This window comes from Perissodus microlepis, chromosome 1 (assembly GCF_051167445.1).
Source record: "Perissodus microlepis isolate ML-2025 ecotype Zambia chromosome 1, ASM5116744v1, whole genome shotgun sequence".
Lineage (NCBI taxonomy): Eukaryota > Metazoa > Chordata > Actinopteri > Cichliformes > Cichlidae > Perissodus > Perissodus microlepis.
Window position 1 is genome coordinate 25988516 of NC_140461.1, and position 23900 is coordinate 26012415.

Sequence of the window (23900 nt, forward strand, 5' to 3'; positions counted from 1 at the left end):
TAAAGGTCGCAATAAGTCAAAAATGGAAAAGGGAAAGATGAAAAGTGCATTGATTGGATCACTCAGCAAACCATAGAAAGAGTCTGAGAGAGGAAATGGCTGAGAGATCCCAGTTTAATAGTATTCTCTCAGAAAGTGTGAATGACTTTGAGTTATCACCCCTTTTATTGTATCAAAATTGATCACATTATCTCCCATCCATCTCTGTATATTTGTCTCCGCTTAAAGTGGTTGTTCAAAGCACATAATGGACAGATTAGGAGAAAACCTCTGTTCTGGCAACACTCAATATTTTCCCATTAGTGCGGTGGCCACTGGGATTAGACCTTTGCAACACATTAAAGTTGTCAATACTGCTAATATTGTTTTTGGAAGTCCTCCACCTTCTTAGAGCTACAGCTTGTGTAACCAGATCTTTGATAAGATCTATCGAACAACCGTGAGAGTGGCAGCAGGAGACCTATAGGTCTTATCTATTAGAGAACGGAAGACTGCGGGATAAAATGGCCAAAGAGTGTTTTTCTTCGAAGCAGTTCTTCTCAGACTTTGGGAGATTGTAGAGTCTTGATGCAAACTGTTGTCAAAATGCAAATTCAGTAAAAAAGAAATAAAAAATATTGTGTGACGATAGCTTGAATTCCTCATATTTGTTGCAAATACACCACGAGAATGTTCATGTAAAGAGTTTTGTCATTGTGTGTTTTTGTGCAGTTTGAATGAGCCATTCAGCACACTTCATGTAGCACAATTAACCCCAACAGACACTGACCAAGTTAGGTTTTTTTAAACTGTGTATCTTTTTGTAAAATAACAGCAAAATTAGTACAGTAACACAGATGACAGATTGTTCTAAACAAAGGTGTAAAAAGAACACCTGCCTAATAATTTGTAGGTCTGCCAAAACTAAACCTGCCATGCTGCCAAATCTGTTTAGTCCATCAGGGCATGGATGTCCTAAAGTGCCCTGTGGTATTTGGCACAGACACCCAGTTGGTTGTTGGGTATAGGGCCTCGATGGATTAGCTTGTTCCGGTAAATATCAAAGATGTCTAATCAGATTCTGATCTGGGGAATTTGAAGGCTGGGCTGTTACTTGGGAATCTTTGTTGTATTTGTTGAGCCACTCTTGAGCCATTTTCGTTGTGCTGCAGGGCACAATATCCTGCCAGGGAGCCCATTGCTGTGAAGGAGTGCATTTGCCGCAGAAATGTACTCTCAGTGTGCAAAAACGTTTAGGTGGGATGTGTGTGTCAAAGTAACATCCACATGAATGCAAGGGCATTGTGTTATTTACATCACTTGTTATAATTTTAAATTATTTTGGACAATCACTATAAGATGTGCAGTATGTGCAGAAATCATTCAGACAACTTTTACATGTTTCATGTTGCAATATTACTCTTACATCATCCAAATTCACTTTCACCCTCATTATTATGCATTTATTACTCCATAATAACAAAGCATAAAAATTTATTTTTGCAGGTTTTATAAAGGCATTCAAAAGGAAAAAACCTGAAGTCATGTTGATATGCCATTTAACTCTGCACTTACTTACTTACTATAGCCTTGAGACTTCTTGTGGTTGCATGGACTGCCATTGCTTTTAAGTCTATCCAGAGATGTTTGATTAGATTCAGTTTAAGGTCCTCCCTGGGCTCTTTAAGAACAATCACAGAGCTGTCCCTAGGCTACTCCAGTCTGAGGTTTTGCAATTTGGAGCAGGTTTTAATTAAGGAAATATTCCACATTCTTTGTTCAGCTGTCCTCCAAACCAGACCTTTCACTTTTTCTGTGCTGCTAAAAAATCATCCCCATCTCACAATGCACCTACCAGCACCGGGACAGATGATGAGCAGAGCCCGGTTTTCTCCAGATATTATGCTCAAACAATTCAATATTGGTTTCATCTTAGCAAAGAATCTTGTTTCCTCACAGTCTGCAAGTACTTTGGTTGCTTTATTTGCAAACTCCAAGCGGGATTTCATCTGCTTTTCACCTAGAAGAGGCTTCCATCTGGTCCCTCTGGCTATAAATCCCCACAGTGATGTTAGTCCTTCTAAAGTTTCTTCCATGTCCACACAGGATCTCTGTATCTCAGGCAGTAATTGTTCAGTTTTGCTTGGTGATCATTCTCTAGGAAGAATTTCATTTTTAATCAAACATGTGAAGGCTGCTTTGCTCTTAGAAACCTTTAATCTTTTAATATGCTGACGTGATATTTCAGTTTGGGTTTCTTTTCTTATTAAATCATTTGGAAACACTTCTATAATTCAGTCTATATTGTGTGATCACAGTGGATATTATGCATAGATTTCTGGTCTAATTAACAAAAGGCTACAACATAACTTTGTGTGAATGAGAGCACACATCTGTGTGTATTGTAATGGGGTTAAAGTAGCAGAAATGAACAACAAAAACTAGCAATGATGCTTTTTCACCACAAGAGTGCACCATTGTGCTTTCTTATAACAGAACAAGGGCACTACAGCAGGTGTGTGCCCTCACTCTGGTGTTTTGTTGACATTGGAGGATAGAAAAACCTGTCACACAACAAGATCAGCATTACCAAAAAGTCATTTAATAGAATTACTGTATTTGTGTGTACTGTTAATGAAGGGCTGAACCAAGAATGAGGGAATAGAAAACAATTCCATCAATGCGTTTTGTTTTTTCAGTCTCAGGCTGTCAGGACTGAAGGAAAAGCTTGTAAAATTGGGGACTTTCTGCATCATGGTCTAGTTTGTTGGAGCTGGTTATTAACTGTGAAGCGGTTTGCACTGTCCTGTGTGCAATTTCAGTGGTAAATGAAAACATACACTCCTGCATGTGTGAGAACGTCCTCTTGGTGCGGCAGTGCTGAGGTCATATCCACTGGGATGGCCCGGCCGTGTGCGGACAGGATGAGGAATAGAGCCTTACTTTCTGAGTTAGATAAATACCTCCATCTGCCTTACGAGGGCATTCACCGGGGACAACACAAAGACCAAAATCAGCAATACATAAGCATCAATAATTAAGCAGCCACACACAGAGTGAGACACTGAAGGCTGGGTGGGGTCCTGGATGGTGCTCAGGGTTTAACCTAAATGCTTTTAAACATCTGCAAAGCTTGTCATAGAGGACAGGATGGAGAAGGGTCCATTTTTTTTCTTTTCCCTAAATGACAGGGCTATAATGCACCTTAATGCTCTGTCTCATTATTTTTCCTCTCTGCCCTTTGTTGTTGTTTCATTTCCATGTGCTGTTGGTTTTCTTAGAGTTCCCTCAGACGACGAGACGTATTAGGTCAAACCTATCCTATGAACAAGTACATCCCGTGACCCAGCCTGGCTCAGCTCGCGCCTTATCATTTATTTATGAGAGCCACTATCAGAGCGACGCTGAACACAACAACAGTGATGTCATTGCTTTTATTTCTTTCAGTGCGTTGACTGACTGATACGATTCTTTTGGCCACCGGCAGCAATCGCCTGCAAAGCTGAAACTAAAACCTTTTAAAAGTTTTAAAAACTTGTCAGAAACAATGACTAAAAAAACTATATTTGTTTCTGCTCTGCAAAGGTTGGAAAGTTTATTTGTTTAGTCATTTCTTTCCAACACACAAGGGGTGTTAGTGTGGTGAGTTCTATACGAGGATTCAGTCTGCAGGCAGTTTTATTTTGGAAGGAAAAGGGGCTTTTGGTGTCATGTTCCTGTGGGGGCTCTGAGGCGAGTAGAGGTCTAGGATTTCTTCCAGTGTCACTTTGTCCTTGTGGAGTATCCATCTCTAGCTCATTTTTTTCTCCTATCTTTTGTACATCTCAATTGCCCAGAAACAGGAATGGCAGTAACTTCAGGGACTGCAATGAAAATGAGTTTGCACCGAGTCCACTGTGTGATTTATGTAAAGGCCACTAGGGGGAGAGGTAGAGCTGACACAAGAGACATGAAAGAAAGTGAAGGGTGAAAACTGGAAATATGAACACCTGAAAAGGAGGAAAGGTGAGAAGGCCCAAATGAGACTGAGAGTTGGAGACAAAAAGGAAGATTTGAAGTGGCAGAAAGGGAATTCAAAAGAGAAATTTGTGAATTATTATAGAAAATATGGAGGGGGGGGGGGTTAGCGATACAAAAGACAAAAAATTGTTTGGGTTTTTTTTGTGTTTGCATGCCTCAGAGAGTAACCTGTGTTCCTTTCCAGTCATCGTTGGCATTTCGCTCAGCAGTGTATTTCCATTTGAGGGGCATGGAGAGCGCAGTGACCTAAGGGATACCCTGTAATTATCCTCCGTGTCTATGACAGGCCCAGATAATCAGTCTCACTGGGAATACTGGCATACCCCGTGGATGAGTGATTCTGAAAAACCTAATCCTCAATGAAGCGTACTCATAGCTCTCACACTGGCAACTGGAGTGCTCTCACAAGATGCCTTTTTGACACACTCACGGGTCAGTGTGTGTAATCCCTCTCTTATTTTCTTCTGTCTCTGTTTAGATCATGTTATGTAGGATTTCACTGAGTTTTTTTGGTTATACAAGACCCGAGCTGTGGCCAATTGTTGTGCTGCATTCCACCAAATTTTAAAATATATATTTTTTTGTTGTTGTTGCTTTGCAAAAGGTTTAAATACCATTTCCCCAAAGTAACTTCCCTGTTTAGCTGATGCATGCAGCTATGAGCAAAAACAGCCCTAATGTGCCTCTGGCTCCAACCCAATTATAGCTCTAGCTCTTTTGGAGAACAAAAGTTAACTGATATTGATGTTTAGAATGTATTTTCAATTAGAGCAAATGACATTTCACATCCCAGCAACCAAATGCTCTATCTATTTTTATTTTATTTTATTTTTTTTAACAAAATCAACAATGAATATTTGATAGTTTAGGTCTATACGATGAGCAAATAAAACAAATAATAAGATGCTGCGTGTCACAATACACTGAGTGTTGGGGCTTCAGGTAAAAAGCAGAAAAGTAAAGGTTAACATGCACAGTTACGCTTTGAAGTACGCAAACACACACATCAGGCTCCTCACACACAAACACAATGGTTCAACATCTCATAAATCTTTCAAAGAGGCTTCAGAAAGAAGTCAGTGATTTGGCACAAGCCACAGATGCACACAGAAAACACACAGTTGTGAACACAAATAGCTTTTAAAGACACACTTTCAGTATCAGGTCAAAATGTATGCATGCATACATTTTATGTTCATATGTACATATATAAATTTTCTCTATATCTACTCTTATTGTGCAACAGGAGTTCTTTCACCTCCAAAGCATCCTCATTCAGACTTTGAGATTAAATTACACTGTGGATGTATATACTCCAGAAATTCGCACTACTAGCTGTACCTTAGTATCTCATGCAGGAAGAGCAAAGCACGATTCCCACAGGCAGCCTGGGAATCAATTACAATTCTCCTGAGGCAGGGGATTGGCTACTGGGGAATGACAACATGCCAGACAGCCTCACGGTCAGGCTGTCATCATTTGATTCACACATAATCAGCTCCTAATTGTATCACATTGGTCTGCAGGTACATGTAATTTAGAACAGAACATGAATTCACAAGGGCTTTTGCAGGCAGAGCTCTCTGGTAATGAAGGGGATGCCAGTGCTTTTATGTGCTTGGCCCCTGGTAGTCCTGTGCTGGAGACTCGGGATCCAGATTTTCGTGCTTTGACAGTTTGATCGACAGCTGACATGACTGGCTCTGGAGTTGCCAGTCAATACAATAATACTGAAAGTAGCCCCAGTGCAAGTGTCTTCTGCTCAGAAAAAACTTCAAAAGATTTTTTTTCCAATATATAGTATTGCTGTGTTCTGTCAGAGTGATCAACACCATGTTGCAACAGTATCCTCTGGACTGTGGAAGTTTGCAGTTTGGAACTATTCTTTACAAAGTTTACCAGAAGAAAAATTGTGTCGCTGTTTTGCTGCGATATAATATCGGACAACTTAAATTATGAATTATGCGACACTCAGTGTGCTCTTACATTAAAAGGGACGCAATAAATCATCTTAGCCTCACAAGGAAGCAGACGCTTCGGTGTAATACGCCCTCTTTCTTAAAGCATTGTCTAAAGTTAGTCCTGTCCAGCATCCATGACATCAGAGAGAAGGCAGCAGACTCCCCTGAGCATCAAAACACAGACAGACTAAAAAAATAATCATGACTGCTCTATTAATCTACTCTATTATGGCTCTTGATCAATATATATTTTGCTCTTGTTCAACAATAACCATTCATCAAGTCAACCTCATTCTGCAAAGGCTAACCTTTTAAGATGTCAAGAGGAAAAGGGAATTCTGTTTAACATGCAGTTCATCTAAGCAGATAAAGGGGAACAAAGAGTGCACGAAGATCTGTGAACAATATGTAAGACAACATTAGTCACAATACATCATTACTCTAGAGAGACTTGTGGACTAAGTGTATAATTTAAGGATATATAATTCATCTTTTCTAGTTTTCTGAAAATAGACTTGCCTACATTACATTTTCTCATTACATATTTTGTCAATACAAATAGATACACTGTTACGCAAAGCCATTTCAGAAATAGTTCTAACAAAACAACCCAGCAGTTTGGATCCAATAAAAGTTTCATGTCTTATGTTGTTACTGTATATTTTGTTGCTGCTGATGCGTTTTCACTTCTAAAATTTAGCCATAAAGAAATAGAAGGAAATCTTAACATGATGTATTTCTGTTAGAATCCATTCCTAAATGCAAAAATCAAATCTGTTCACAGAATTTGAAATAAATCTTTTTGACTTTGCAAAAGTGTTTTCAAGCTATCCTATCAGAATCAAGTTGTGATGAACATGGAAAATCCAGAGCCTTGTAAATCAAAACCCAGAAACCAAAAAAAAAAAATGACTGTGTCGACTGTTTATTCAAGTGTTTATCTAAATATTTTTGAACTTTTTTTTTCTTTTTTCTTTTTTACCATAAAACTACTTCTTGTCCATCTTTTTCTTTAAATGCATGTATCTGTTTGGGTCCTTCAAAGAGATGAAAACTGGAAGTCATTATAGGAAAATAAAAGCAATACATTCTCAGACTCTTATACACTTTCTGGCTCTTAGACTGTGACTTACAGTATATAAATTCAATACAATTTTCAGGGTTTTACAGCACCCAGAAGGAATATTCACAAACGTGGCAGCATTTCACACATTTGCAGACCTAGCCAACGATAGAAATGTTTTTTGTAAATAACTCTCAATAGTTATAAAACCGACTACTCAATTATGTTTTCCTTTTTCATAAAAACGTATGAACAAAGTGTAAGGAGGGAGTTTGGGGGATGGTGGAACAGGCATTATAAATGTCCTCCTTTCCCAACAAATTCTGAAGAAAAAAGTCGGCAATTTGTTCATTTTGATGACAGTATGGTGTCAATACATGTGGGAATTCCAGTCATTTTCTAATCTGAGTATAAAACGCATTCTGATATGGGTTTCAGCATTTCTTTTGTAGCTTGCAGCCTTAACCACATCATAACTCACAATGGAGTCACAGTGGTGAGCAGGACACAGACATGCACCTTGGCTAAAAGGATTTATGACCCTGAGTGACTTTATTCATAAATAACTCTTTTTTTTTCTTAAATCATCAAACTATAAAATAGGATTGAAAGCAATTTAAGTCTCTTCTTAGCTGGTTGTAGCCTGCTGCAGCATTAGCTACACAGCTCAACAGGAACAAAGGCCCATATTAAAAAAAGAATCGAGGAAAGGATGTCATCTTTTTATTTTTATTAGCAGTTTTTTTATTCTATCAATTCAGTACTTCAACTATGTTGTCTGAGATTTATTTGTTATCAGCAAAATGCCACACCTTTTTCAGTTTAAGAGCCTTAAAATTGCTTTTAGAAAAAACAGAAGTTTAACATTATTTTAACATCCGAAGAGACACAAACAACCTACAAAACAGGAAGTCAGGGCAGCCAATGGCAGCTCTGAAGCTACAGGTGTATCTCATTCTTTACTGCCTGACTGAGATGGATCTCAGCAATTTCTGGTGCGAGCGTTGCACTAAGTTGAATCTAAATAATTCAAGACCTGGAATGATTCTCAAATTGCTTTTATTTTGAACAGAATACAAAACAGACAATGAAAAAAAAACCTTTTCCCCCCCTTTGCTGCAGGTGTAGAAAGATTTCCCTGTCAGAAAAAGCCACAGAAAACACTATGTGCTAAATGATTTCATACATCTCTTCTCCATGCTGTTCTATACACTACACACTGTAGATTCAGACTTTCACAGAGTGCAGTGCTATTTTTTTTTTATGGTGCCTTTATTGCAGCTGTTGTATTTTTTTCTCTTTTTTTCTTTTTCAAAGAATGGTGCAGCAGCCTCGACATTAGTCAGCATTTGTACGGTCCATAGCTGCAGCTTCTGAGAAACAAATTTACAAAGCAAGCTGTTTTGCACGCGCCCACACATCCACAGAACCTCACCACTTAACAACTCTCCCCCTCTCCCTTCTTTCTCCTGTGTTTTTGCAAAGTAAACAAACATCATTTCGAGTGATTCCTCACAATCCATCCTTCTGCCTCTGTAGTGTGCTTGAGCCTGCCTCGCTGTGCTTGTCAGAAGAGCTCCTTTAATCGCTCAGTGCCGGCATGTGATGTTCAAGGCCCACTCCTCCTCCCAGCCTTCTCCTTTCTTTATCTGTCAATCATCAGAGCTTGAAAAAATAAAGCCCCTATGCCTTTATTTCAAGAGGTGCCTGATCAATATCATCAATCCATCCACCTCCCCTGCTCACACCCCCCACATGTTCTTTCTCTTCATCTCTCTCCATCGTTCTCTTCTTTTACTTCTCTCCCTCCCTCCCTCCCTCCCTCTCTCTCTTTCTCTCTCTCTCTTATTCTCGCTCTCTCTCACTCTCTCTCTCTCTCTCGGTTGCTGCAGCTGTATCCATTTCCTCCTGGCAAAAAGGGACTTTATGAATAAATGATACTGAATTGCTGAAGGTTCAGATACTAAATAATGAATTTCACCACCAAAAACACAACAACTTCTCCAATCATAAAATAGCTCTCCCCTTCCATATTGATTGTGCTTGTGCAACCAGATGCAGAGAGCACAGTCTGCATCCGTGCAAGGTAGAAGACCATACAGGGAGAAAATGCATAAAATGATAGGGAGCCACCTGCTTTTTTAGCTATAGATATCTGTTAAGAGAGGCTAACAGATGGGTGCCGATGGCGGGTACACTTTCACTGAGCCCCTCTCGCATCTTTGTCGAAGCACTAAGAGCGGAGTTGGTCTGAGGGAGGTGGAGGAGAGAAGAAAAAAATCTGAAAACTTTCCTTCACGGGACATTTAAAGTAAGTGTGGTCATCTATTCTGTGCAACGGGCGATGGTGTGTTGCTCTGTTTGTGAGAGAGTCTGTGTGTGTGTGTGTGTGTGTGTGTGTGTGTGTGTGTGTGTGTGTGTGTGTGTGTGTGTGTGTGTGTGTGTGTGTGGGTCTGTGTGTGTGTTTGTTGCGTGGGTATACGTGCGTGTGTCTGTGTTGGAGCTGGCTTGAAGGAGAAAGAGTATTGGCTGGCGAGGCCATGATTTTTTTTTTCCTCAGGTCATTGTTGGTTGAGGTGCAGCTGTAATAGTGAGCTGCTTCTCACTGATGAAATAATATTCTGATTAGCAATCACATTGTTTTCCTGCAGTAATAACAGCAATGAGATGGGAAAAACACCTCACAGGGGCAACGGCGTGTAAATGGAAATGTGTCTCTTGGGGTAACAGAGTTATTGTTTAAAAGCTTTTCAAATATTGTGTCCTATTCTCACCTAATATAAACATGCATATAACACATGCTAAGGGAGAGCAATTCAGTTGTAAAGGAATGCATGTGTGTGTGTGTGTGTGTGTGTGTGTGTGTGTGTGTGTGTGTGTGTGTGTGTGTGTGTGTGTGTGTGTGTGCACAAAGGCTAAAAGTGATTAATAAAAGAAAATCTTTGAATATGTTTTTATCGTTCTCTTTCACTGTTACATTTATTTATTTTGGCTTAAACATAGTGGAAAACAATGAATTTATACATTTATACAATTAATATATTTCTGTAATTAAATTGTGATAATATTGTTTATGTGTTTTTATCAAGTAATTATGCAGTAACTATGAATCAACACAAATTCTCTTTATATATAATTCCTAACATAATTGAATAAATTATAATATGTTTATATAATAATAATAATTTTATATAAGTCTGTATTTTCACAGTATCCTGCTGTTATTTGGCATTTTTACATACTGATTTATTCCACTCGTCACATTATTCAGAATAATGCATATACTGCTATGTTATACAGTGTGGAGACACATACTAATGCAGCAAGTCATTGTGGCGAGGGATAAATAATTGATATCTCACTGAATATGCAAATGAGAAAGAAGGAGCAAGGGAGAGTCATAGATGATGGCGTGTGGTGTGTTCCCGGTGCACGGAGCTAAACAAAAGGCCCGTGTGATTTCCATCATCCAATTAAGAAATATTACAGCCACCATGTTGGGACTGAAACCGTTTAGAGTTGTTTGGGGTCCTGCTTTTATGCAGCTTTGTGTTGTGCTTTTGGGGGAAGCCTTTGAAGTAATTGTGTTGTGTATTTCCCCAGATAGGATTTTTATTTTTACATGGTGAGATACAGTTTAGCTCAATAGATGATAATTCAGGGAAGAGTGGGAATTTATTTTAATAATGTTGGGTCTATTAGTATGTAACAGATGGATACGGTATTCACAAATGTACAGTTCATTTCAATAGCACGTGTAGTCATCAAGAAAACAGACGTACAGGGTAAAGATTTTTTTTTCCCCCTCTCTTTCTCTGTGTTTTACGCAGCCACACGTTCACCTCACGTCATATTTCTTTTCCTTGTTTGCATTAGCCTTATAACCTACAAACTCTGGGAGACGAGTGCTTGTGCAGCAGGAGCGTAACAACCTTTCAGCCGCAGCTCGGAAAGAAAAATTAAAATTTGATGTTAATCAAGGAGACTGGGAGCTGGAGATGACAGGTGTTTTCTACTCTACTTACCCCAGTCTCTTTCCATTTGGCATCACCACTGAATTTCAACTCAAAGTTGCCCATTTCAGTCCCATCAAATGGAACTTGCCAATCATTCACTTCATGTTTTAGGAGCATTCGTGGTTTGACCAAAGTGCACGACTGTGGCTTATTCTAGCCCTGTGAATAATTTAAATGAAAAGTCCAGAAAAGTCATAAGAAGAAAAGGCAAGATGAGGATTTTGTGTGTTTCAGTTAAGGAAAGAAAAGCAATTCGTTTTAGTCATTTATATATAAGGTAATGATAATTTAAACTATAGAACCATCAAAAAGCAGTTTGTTTCCTATCCATTATTTTTAAAGATATGACACTAACATTACTGCATCAATATTACATGTCAGACTCATAAATCTATCACTACTTGCTTTGGTCTTTTTATCCACTGCACTTCTTACCCTTTTTTTAACATGACTGTGTTTTAGGTTATGCCCTGCCAGCACACACACATACACACACCACAAAAACACACATATGCTCATGTCTCCCCCAGGGACCTGGCTCTCAGACACGAATCACAAGGTTGAGTTGGTCATTATGGAGGTCCTTGACTAGCTCAACGCAAACTTACAATCCCTAACATTGGCTTCCTACATTCCCCAGTGAGTGATACATGGAAACAAGTGTGCATGCATGTGTGCACACATGTGTGCCTGCGCGCGCGTGCATGTGTGTGTGCAACAAGGCCAAAAACCAGCCCTTTAAAATCCAAAAATCACCATATCCAGCTAACTACAATACAATATGGCATCAATAAAAATTTTCCCACAAACTCCATCATGCTGTAATCTATACGGTCTGAACTTCCTTGTGCATTTGTCAGTGATTCATAACGACTAAATACGAGAGCAGAAAAAAGCTTGGAAAAGATGGATCTTCAATGCATTTTAGGGCCATTTTAAATCTTATTTCCCTGCTTCCTGGGCAAGATCTGAAAGAGAAAAAAAGATTTCTCCTTCACTCTGTCGAGCCCCTGAATTATTAGGGGCATCAATATCTTTAGCATATTGCCAAGGGCTTCCAGACAGTATCTGCTTTCATTATTAGTGTCAGCTCAATTATAGCTCACACCCAACTGTTTCTCAACATCTAATAGCATCAATCGACAGGGATGGCTGACGAGCTCGCACTCACACACATGCACACACTCGCACACACAACCGATATTCTAACACGTGTGCGTACACGCATCCGCGCCTCACATCCGTCTGCGCGTGCTGTTGCGTTCTGTCATCTTGCTAATGTACGCGGCTGAGAGGAAGCACAGGGCTCATAATGGAGGCCATGTTCTTAGTGGCGATGAGCAGCTGATGCAGCCTGGCCCATTTTCATCAAATATTAATGGCATGGAAAAATACACCCGGACTGAGGCCTCGTCCAAAGCCAAACTGGAGAGGCTGGGGGAAAAGAGCAATGGGGAGAAAGTGCAGTGAGTGTGTTTAGAAGTGCCGTCTGATGGCCATAATTAGGGCTGCTCTAATTAAAAATTCAAAAGCCCCAGTTTATTTGAGCGCATGAATCTTCCACTCACTGCAGCATTTATTCGCCTTTTACAAAGTATTTTATTTTACAACATCAATTGAAGTGGGCTTTCCTCCCTCTGCACTCCATCCTCTGTCTCAAGCTTTCGATTTCTCGCTCACTGCCTCTTGAGTCAGAGAGCTGCTAAAAGAAGAAAAGAGAACATGCTCAGCTCTTCTTCTTCTTTTCAGGAACCTCGTGCAAGGTTATGCAAATGATTGGCAGCCATTAAAAGAAAGGTTAAATGATGAAGACACCAACCAACAGGAACTGGTGATACTGCACTCAGTGAAGGAATGCACTTGATTTCCCTGAGATGTTTTGGATATTAAACCTAAAAATCAGAAGAAATTCTTTTTCTTTTTTTGTCTTTCTTCTCTTTATTCTCTCTATAAGCACAAAACCATTGCTTTCAGCTCACAGTACAACTTTGGCATGAACAAAGCCTGTAAAATGTACAGTTTTGGGCATGTGCTTTGTTTGATTATACAAACAGTCACTTCACCTTTTGTGTCAGTATCACAAGGAGAAATGAGCTATGAAGAGCAGTGCAAAAAGAGCAAGGCTTTGTGAAAACACTGACTTCTTTTCTTTTGTGTTTTTTCCTCTATTTACTCCCTGTGCCCTCTATCCTTTCCTCTCTATAACCCTCACTTTGTTATTTATCTCTGTTATCCCTCTGTCTTTTTACACCCCTTTTCCTCTCTTTTCCATATATTTCTTCCTCCTCTCTGCCTCTCTGAGCCATGCGCACACACAAACATGACACACATTTGAGCAGTCTATTCCTCTTTTGAATAACACCTCTTTTATTAGTTTGGGTCTTTTCTCTCTAGCCTGCTTTAAACAGAGAGGGGAGATGGGATTCTAAAGAGCTGCCAGGGGCTCAGTTTGCACAGTGCTTTGATGTCACTGAGATGCTCTGAGAGCAAATGCACACACACACACACACTCACACACACACACACACATACATAGAGACGAGACACCTCTACATAACCAGACAGCACTCAACACCCCCCACCCCACCCCATGCACACGCGTATAAACATGCATACAGTACAATTGCGCTTGTGGCTGCAGAACCACACATGGATGTTAACATTTTCCTTCCTTTTTCTCTGTTTATTCCCTCTTGTTTTCCTCTTTCTGACCCATGGCAACATTTACTCTTTCATCTGCGCTTTTTCATGAGTAAGGTGTAGCATTTGAAGTAAGCTGGGGTTTGAAAGTAGAGGTCAACCAATTGGTTCAGAGCAGATACCAGATTATTCATATATAAAATGCCTTTATTTATCGTATTGCAACATAAATAATCACTCATCATACAGTAGTTAACTTCATATCACTATATTATATTCATGCACAAGATGGATGACTTTACATCTCTCTGCAACTTCAACTCCTTCATGTGTTGAGAAACACCTTTGAAACATAAAAAAACTACAAAGTAAATGCATAGATGCAATAATGAGAAAAAGAACATTTTCATAAGACTACCTGCAGCCTTGTGAAAAACTAAATACACTCCACCATCCATTGACTTGTAAAACAACCTTTAGTAGCAATAACTGAAAGTAATAGTTTGCCGTTTGACTTTTTCGGTCTCTCACATCAGAGTGGAAGAGTTTGACCCACTCTTCTTTACAGTGTTGTTTCCGTTCATTGAGGTTTACAAGCGTTTGTTTCTGAACAGCTCTCGTAAAGCATCTGAACTGGACTGAGGTCTGGACTCGCTGGGTGACAGCTAGGTGCCCAGGTCCTGTGGCTGCAAAGGAAGCACAAATCGTCACCACTCCACCACCATGCTAGACCAGGGGTGGGGAAACTCCATGCCTCAAGGGCCGGTGTCCTGCAGGTTTTAGATTTCACCCTGGGTCAAATGATTAATTCCTTACTAGGCCTCTGGAGAACTTCATGACATGCTGAGGAGGTAATTTAGCCATTTAAATCAGCTGTGTTGGATCATGGACACATCTAAAACTTGCAGGACACCGGCCCTTGAGTCCTGTAGTTCCCCACCCCTGTGCTAGACAGTTGGTGGAGTCTTGGTAATCTGTGTTAGCTGTACATCAAATTTGCAATGTGCATCAATTCCAAAGGAGGCTGTATACTGTGTTTTTCACAGGAGTGAATAAAGTCCCGTGAAAACTTTTTTCATATGGCTTTCATAGATATAGTGATCGCTTAGCTAATGCTAGCCAGGTAGATTATAAAGCTGCATCCATAAAGTGTATGAGTGCAATGATACAGATAATCTGTAATCAGTGATAAAAATAGGCTAATAAAACAGTAGATTTTCACTCTCCAAAACCGAAGCAAAAACTTCTCGGATGGTTATTAAAGGATCACACGTGTAGCTTAGTGACTCCAGTTAGCAGAAGTGAGGCCTAGCAGATGTTTAAGCTGCCTGTGTCTGGGCTCATGTCAATAAAAACAGCTATGCCCATAACCCCGGCACGCAGATAGATTGGTTATAAACTTCCACCCCCGACTAAATTCTAAACATGCTTTTTAATGATGTAACATTGGACATTTAAACATGACAGACTATGGGAATTGACTCACTTTTGGAGCTTGCCACTATAAGGCACTAAAAGGAAGGCAGGCACAGTGGCTTCATTTTTCATTTGGCACTAATTAGCAGGTATGTCGCTCCATGTAGAGCATGTAGAGCAGCGGTACCCAACCCCCGGGCCTCGGACCGGTACCGGGCCGTGAGTCGTTTGGTACCGGGCCGCGAGAGTTGAGTCTCAGGTGCGAAATGTATGGTTTTCAGGGTTTTTATCGGTTTTCAGCGTTATTTTGTTATCGTTTTTATCGTTAACTCGGTTTTCCTGGGTCTTTTCACGTGTGTTATGAATAAATCTTCTTTTTTTCAGTACCGGTACTAGTTTTATTTTGTTGTATTTATCTGCGACACCTTAAAGGCCGGTCCGCGAAAATATTGTCGGGCATAAACCGGTCCGTGGCGCAAAAAAGGTTGGGGACCGCTGATGTAGAGCACCTGAGGTTGCTAGCGTCAACCAATAACCAATAACTCAGCACTCAGCCTTTCTGTCATCTTAATAGATAGATAGATAGATAGATAGATAGATAGATAGATAGATAGATAGATAGATAGATAGATAGATAGATAGATAGATAGATAGAAATGCTAAATATTGGATTTGATCTTGAGCAAAGTCAGTAATCATTCAATTCACATTTAACAGAAAGGCCTCTAACTGCAGAGACACTTGATAATGTGATAATCATGTAAAAAAAAATAAAGTCTTGGATTTTCTATTGGTGAATAAATTGGCATAATTCAGCTTATATACACAGGATTCTCATCAGTTATCCTGATAGGTTAAACAGATTCTATTTATCTTCTTACTGAGAGGTCAAGAGCCCTGGGAAATTGAGGGGATAATCAGAAGTAGGGGCATGTCTTCATTATGTCCAAATGAGGTTGGGAGAGATTGGACAAATACCACACATGCGCTATCAGCACTTCATATTCATGACCCTATTAAAGTGGTCTGGAGTCATTTTCAGAGCAAATTTGATCAGACTTACCCTTGGCACTGATGCTGATAAGTGTTATTTGAACTCAAAGAAAATGAAAGAGACTGCAGAAATTAACATGTAAGATAATGTCCTTAAAAGTGATTGACACACCGTGATTACTTTGTAAACCGAGCCTTTATGGCTGTTATTCTTTTGCTTGGTGTTTTACAACTCACAGTGCCTGCCTCATTTGCCTCTAAGTGAGAAGCAGAGCTTTATTCTGGTGTGTGTGTGTGTGTGTGTGTGTGTGTGTGTGTGTGTGTGTGTGTGTGTGTGTGTGTGTGTGTGTGTGTGTGTGTGTGTGTGTGTGTGATTGCATGGGTCGCAGAGCTTCCAACCAACCTTGACTAACAAGCATATGTTAATTATGGAGAAGATCACAGGCAGGTCATTCAGCCCTCTGCCACTAAAAAGGAGTAAGATACATTACTGGAGGACATATTTAGGGTTTGGAGAGTATAGCACCATCCTACACCACCACCTCTTTCTTATCCCAGCCTCCTTCTTTATGCAACATGTTCCTTTTCTTTTGCTGTTCCTTTAAAAACACCTGCCTTTAAAGTTTTTATTTCACTCTTTATGCCAAGATGTAAGCAGACATGCACAAGAAGAACTGTTATATTCCACACCTCAGGTTTTTTAAAGTTTCTATCAAAAAATCATTTAAGTATTTCCAATTTATTCTAATTTGCATATTTGTAGTTTTGGCTATGGTTCTCTTAGTGATGGTACTATAGTCTGCTAAACAAAGACATTTTTGACATTTTACAGCACCCCACCCTTGATATACAGAATAGTTTTGGATTTTATAGGCAATATTATTATATCTAAGTCAGCTAAGTCAGGTTTAGTAATGAAAGTGGATTTAGCTGAAAGTGGATTTTAGTCAGTCTGAACAGACTGGCAGGCTGTGTTTAACCCCTTAATTGGGCTGGCAGTTGCACTTCTTAAAAACTGTTGGCTGTGCCAAAATGACTTCTAACTTGACAGTGTTGTAGTGTGAGTTCGAACATTTTTGCAATGAGCACAGTTCAGTATGACTAAAGATAATGGTTCTGTTTTTGTGTAACATTAGCATAGAGCTGAGTTTTCTTCATTGGGCTACATGTTATATAACCAGGAGTCACAAAAATATTCATTAGTGTTAAAACTGATTTACTATTTCTTTGGAGGGTACTTGATATTACTGTTACCTCTGCTATTGATGGCCCATCCATCCTTTTTCTTCCACTTATCCAACAGGTAGGGTGAAGCCAAATAGCAGTCAGTCAAAGGGTCAGAGGTTGGGTATACCCTGGACAGGCCACCCATCTACTGAAGGATTTACAGAGAGACACTGATAACATTTCACACTAATGGCCAATTTAGACCAGTTAATCTAACACGTATGTCTTTGGAAGAAAGTCGGAATAACCGAAGAGAACCAGCATAGAGAAAGGCCCCAACCAACCAGTGGATTTAAACCCAGGACCTTATTGTTGTGAGGTAATGGTGCTAACCACATACCACTGTGTTCTTGTTATTGGAAGACTGATGGGCAGATATGCATGAAAGTTGTCGAGATTTTACTAGCCCCTGCTTACCAAGTGATGAATATTTGAGCCAGTATTGATCCGCATCATGAATCAGGAATTTTGGGGGAAGGACTTTCCATTGTCACATGTGTCAAAAATGGATAAATTGTTCATGTCTTCAGAAATACGTATCAAATTGAAATGGGGTAAATTGGGGAACATTATTTTGATGTTCTCAAGACAATATCACAAATTTCAGTCTTGCTCTTGTTTTAACATTTGAAAAAAAAACTCTGTAGTCTCCTTCAGTTACATGACTTTTTCTCTGTGTGGTTTAGTAGAATCCCATTTACGTCTGTAAATTAATTTTATCTTTATCATCTTTGTTTAGCTTTTTGTGTTTTTTTACTCTTTGCAAAAACCTTGCAAATCCACGTAGTGACTACAATGTTGCCAGTATGCCCAGTATTTGGTAACATATATTCTTTGACAAACCTTCTGTGAACAGCAGACAAACCCATTGCCTTGCATGCTTCACCCCTCCTTTCTCTACCCATCTATTGCTTCTCACTGACACCCCCTGCTACTTCCTTCCTCCCCCTCTCTCTCCCTCACACAGCCTTCTGCCCTACACCCCTACCTCCTACCCCACCCCCAGGTCTTGCCCCAGAGCACATTGATTTTGCTGTATACCTAATTACTGCTCATAATCTATTCATTTCACCATTGCCAAAGAGGGCAGCAGCTGTCACACAACACACCACCAGGGGACTGGTGCAGGGATACTTGAGCTGGGACCTAGCAGTGAGGGTGAGAATAAAAATTTGGAGAAAAGACAGCGGAGATAACAATCCCTCAATTGCTCAGAAATCATCATGCTGAACATGTTATGCTCAAATTCTCAGAAAAATGATATAAGTTTTGATGTGTGATGGAGATTTTTTTTTCTTTTTAGTTTCTTTTTTACACCTGCGAGCTGCACTTCATTCCTCTCAGGCTGCCACTGAGTAAAAATATGCTGGTGAAGGTAAAGTGTGTTGTTTTGACAGTTAGAGGCAAAGGGGCAAACACTCAGAGTTCAGTTTTGTTGAATGTGTTTGTTGCATGGAGACTGTTGAGAATTAATAACTCTGTGGATTGGAACCAGACGTGCTCTGCCTGTTATTTACAACTTTTTTGTCAAGCACCTGACCGTGTCTTTCCATCTTATGTGTATTGTCTAAAATAGAAAATGTACAAGAGTTAGAGGCACGTAGAGATCAGCAAATATTGGTGAGATGAAACCCTGATAACATTTGTATGATGATTTGTATCATCGCAAATACGAAAGTCTAAGTCAGAGAGGACATTTTCCAGCTTTCATGTATTATAGCTCTGTGATAGACAGATGACCATGTGACAGCTGGGATAGGCTCCACCAAATGAATGGATGGATGGATGGATGGATGGATGGATGGATGGATGGATGGATTATACTATAGTTATTCCTTTGGAATTCTAGTACAAGAAGCTAGTTACATAGACACAATTGCAATCTCATTGCCTTTCATATCAATGCTTCTGCAACCCCTCGTAATCAGTTGAGGTCTTCAAAGCAACTTTCTATCAGCCTGCAATCAATTTGCCTGAATGAGGTTGTTGGCAATTACATGTACAGTGTGTGATACTGCAGCAATTAACTGTGATAAATGTGGGGAAAAAATGCAAATCTGTTTCCATCTAGGTGCACAGAAATTCACATTTCACTACTTACTTTCAGTGCAGCTAAAAAAACTTAGATTTTAAACAGAAGTTCTGAGAAATTTAGAGATTTTTAAACAAAATTATACTCAGCACTCAGCATGCAGCCACTCTTTTATTCAGGCAGCCTTTATATGGGAATATAAAATATGAAAACTCAACAGTCCAGACTGATTCAGATTTATTCAGCGTTTTATCTACTCTCCATATTCCTTACATTGTGTTGTTTGGACAGCACACAGAAATGAATTGAGGTGAACTCAAAATTTATTTGATTATTCTAGTTTGTTCTTATTAAAATCCTACTATAAAGTGGAAATGAAGCAGAAATGCAGAAATGTGAAAAGTAGATTTCTACATAATGTAAATATCCTGAAACATTTATCCATCCATGCACCAGTTTTCTTATCCAGCTTAAAGTTGGTGGGGACTGGAGTCTATACCAGCTGTTATAGGATAATAGACAGGATACACCTAGTATTCTTCGCCAGTAGCAACATTTATTAATTTTTTCTTCACATGGGCAATAGACACATTGTTAAACTAAGCAGACCTTATAAAGGGTGGGTTTGCACCCTTTTGTCCATTTGTTTGTCAGAAAACTTGCAAAAGTACCAAGCTTAGCATGTGCAGTGGAAGAGCCCATTAAACTCTGGTGCAGATCTGGATCACTTCCCTTAAAATTTCAAAATAACACATTGTCTTTGGTGGTTCCTGTTTGTCGCGTCTCTTCATGAACACTATATGTAACAAATTCCCACTTCTTAGCAGGAGGCATTCTGGGAGACATTGGAAATGATTAGAAGAGGAATTTGTTCAGCAAACGAGCACCAAAAATAAACAAAATCACAAAAGAAGTGCAGTGAAGATGTCGAATTTAAATTTGTGTCAATGGGAAGAAACTGAACACATTTCAAAGAGAACAAAGCAAAGCGAGAATTGCATAATCTGTTCAACAGGACTTGTGTTTTTGTTTATTGTCCAATAATATCCAGTTAAACGGAGAGCAGAAATGACTGCGCCACCATTGTTTTCAAAATTCCTCTGCCTTGCTTGCTCTCACACGCACTCTCTCTCCGCCAAGTACTTTTGCCTTATATTAAATTAAATATTTATGTCAAAAAATGGTCCAACATCCACGCTTATATCTCCCTACAGGAGGAATCTTATTGGATTCAGTTATTTTGTGTATATTTTAGCTGCACTGTGACGCCTGAAGATTTTATGACTCAAGATGTGTGCGGTACATGACAGCTGGCACCGAATACTCGGTCTGAACATACTCCTCATTCCTGTAGAGAGCTGCTGTATCATACATGTCATGGTGTATAAACCTGTATTATTGAGTGAGGTGCCGCAGAAGTCACAAGGAAACATGGTGACAATACCCAGAGAAAAGCACCTCTCAGCCCGCCCATGGGTAATCAGCATCTGTTTGTTTAATCTGCTTAATCTGCTGGTGAGCTCCACTGGGCGTGCCTAATTAGCAAAATTAATTTGTTAAGACATTAGCGTCGTTAGAGATGGCCAAATGAAGCTGCACTGTTTTATGCAAATCGGGATGTGGATTTGGCTTGCTGTGTTACCTCAATTAGTCCCTTCTTTGATATGTGCCTCTTTTTCTCTCATCCTGTGTCCCTTCTCTTTCCTCCCCTTTCATCTTTCCGTTCTTCTCATTATCACTGTCAGATTTCACTAATCATGAAATACTGCTATTGTATGACAGGGTATGAAGGGGGAGGGGGAGCAAGGCTCTGAAACTGCTAATCATCGCAAAAAAAAAAAAAAAAACAGTGGATCAAGGTTTTCATTTAGGGCAAACACTCTGGAGCATCTACCACCGCTATCTCTGTTATCATAAACTCCGCCAGCACTTAGTGGTGTGTGTTTGTGTTTGTGTGACGGGGCAGGCGCACTTCTCTCAGTCAGTTGGATAGGTAATTAGTCCTGTGAACGTCACACCCCTCACAAGCCTGTTTAAGGGTTAATGAGGCCCCAGCAGCTTCCCAGCATGTGTTGAGGGGGTTATGTATGTGGGTCTGGGTTGGTACAGGCCTAGCTTCAATAAGAAACCACCCATAGGACTTCCCTTTGAAGTGTCAGAGGGTCCCCCCTTGTTCCGGGTGGCTCCTGTTTCATTTGTCTGAGTGGCAGCATAAAATATAGATGAGCTGCCAGACAACACAATCTAAGCATCTCTCCACCTAAATACCCCACCCTCACACATCACTCCACCCTCACCCTTGACATTATTCACAGATTAACCGACGCCTCCCCCGTCACCCAGTAATGACCTCCCTTTCTGCTCGCAGCTTTGAAGGGCGACAGTAAAATTAGACACACCAAGCTTTATTTGTGTTTTTTTTAAGCCTCACCGCGGAAATAAATCAACCTATTGCCACCAGAGGGCTACTTAATGCAAACTATTATATAAGATGTGGGCACAGATAAAGTTTACAATGTGTATCTTCTAGTTTTGCCCTGAGGTGGTGTTTTTGTAATGAGGGGTAATGCAATAGAAATGCGAGTGATACTGCAGCCTTGGGGATTTGTAGCTGTGTACTCCATTGTGGCTCAACTGTATTTTATCTTTCTTGGTCCCAGTGGGCTGTCCAGCGGTCCATTTGAACCCCATCTCTAGTGGAGAGAGTGTTCCTGCCAGCTGCTTCCTCAGAAGATAAAGCCCATATAGTTCTGTGGTAAATTAAAACTGTGACAACTGAGAAGGGAATTGTTGAATTTACTAGCAATCACATCAATAATTAAATTTTGCTTTGTTTTTGTTTGTGTTTTGCATTCATCCAAAGCTTAAAATATAGACACTATTTTCTGGTGCTCTCTTATTCAACAGAGGTCACCAACGTAGGTCCCACTGCATGTTTGTTTTGGAAGATTTTTACGCTGGATGCTCGTCCTGAGTTCCTGAGTTGCTCCTTGCTTTTATAGATTTTGAGTTTTTATACCCACATTTCCTGTGTCACATCGGTGCTGATGAAATCACAAGTTCAATGTTGTTTATCGGGATCCTTTTTATTTGTTAGCTTATCTACATTTACACTAAGGAAAACAGCAGTTGAAAACCGTGGCATGTTCAACATTACTTCAAATTTATGTGCCATAAATTTGCAATCTCACCTTTGAAATGGTTGCTTCACAGACAACTAAGTTGCTGTTTTCAAAGCAACAAGACAGTGATGTGCAAAGAGACAATCTGCAATAAGTTTGAATTGAATGGGATCAAGTTGCAATTACATGCAATCTGTGATAATATGGAGACTTAAAAACATACCACATATCTGTTGTTGTCTGCACCAAATCTGTTTCCATCAAACCACCAAAGCTTTTCAACACAAATTTGGACATCCCACCACAAATAAAGTAACAACCCTTAAATTTATTGTAGGAATTTAACCAAAATAAAACCAATTAGCAACCAGTTGAGTCGGGCCCCCTATTGCAATAAGATGCACCAGAGACAAGTTGAGCTCCTTGGTGCAGACTGACTCAGATTGATTGCAAATTGCTGGCAATTTGTTTGCGTTTAAAAAATTAGACAGCAATTATTTGCAAAGCTTCACCAGCCCAAGTTGAACCATGATTGTTTAGAGACAGGACATGTCCACCTGTGCCTGTCACCTTGTGATTGAAAATAGCTGTCCAGAGGTTGGTCACAGCAACTGCTCGTATTTGGTCTCCAACAGCAAAACATTAAAAAGGTATTTTTTCCTAGCAACAAAGAGTTTGTCATCCTATTTTTACTCTAGAGCAAAAAACTCACTAGATTCAACCACTCTCTTTGGTTACAAATTATAATGAAAAACATGTTTTTGTTTAACAAAGAAAAGCATAATTAAATGTTTGCATCTCATGCAATAAAATTGTTCATAAAATAACAAATCTTAATGTAAATGTTGGCCTGTCTCAATCCAAACTATAATAAGTCAATAATTGACTTCACATTCTTTTTTTTTTTTTTTTTGCTCCATAACTCTTCTCCAATCGATGACAAATCAAAAAATTAAACTCAAAAGCTATTCTGTTATCGTTTTTATTAAAAGTTAATTTCACCTGCAAGTTACAGAAAATGTCAGGTTTGTTTATAAATTTAATTTTAGCTGTTCAACTCAAAGTTCATAATGCAGACTGGACAGCAGTGTGCAGCTAGAGTCCTGTGATGTTTTTGCTTGTCTTTATTTCTGGAGCCTTCATCAATCAAACGAAAGTTGAAGAAGAGCATTAATATATCCAAATGATGACAAACTGCATTAGAGTCACAAGACACCACATTTCATTACAGGCTACAGGGACCTCTAATTTCATTCCAGTCCACTTTGTGGAAATGACAAAATGTTATTATGTTCAGCGGGTGAATCAAACATTACACAGCTACTATTTATTTTCACTTTATTTGCTTATGGGGCATCTGCAGGTAATTGTTTTAAGCTTGAGAGAATCTCTGTACATAATAAATCATCTTTTTTCTCCTCTGATCTCTAG

At 39.5% G+C, this 23900-nt stretch overlaps 1 long non-coding RNA gene across 3 annotated transcripts in view; it reads left to right on the forward strand.

The window, feature by feature from the left end:
• Positions 1–9025: 9025 nt before the first annotated feature.
• LOC146393908 (uncharacterized) overlaps positions 9026–23900 on the forward strand; it is a 79834-nt gene continuing 64959 nt past the window's right edge. For all 3 annotated transcript variants that reach the window (XR_014800233.1, XR_014800251.1, XR_014800264.1), the window contains exon 1: positions 9026–9334. This is a non-coding gene — a long non-coding RNA (uncharacterized LOC146393908). The remainder of the gene's footprint in view (positions 9335–23900) is intronic.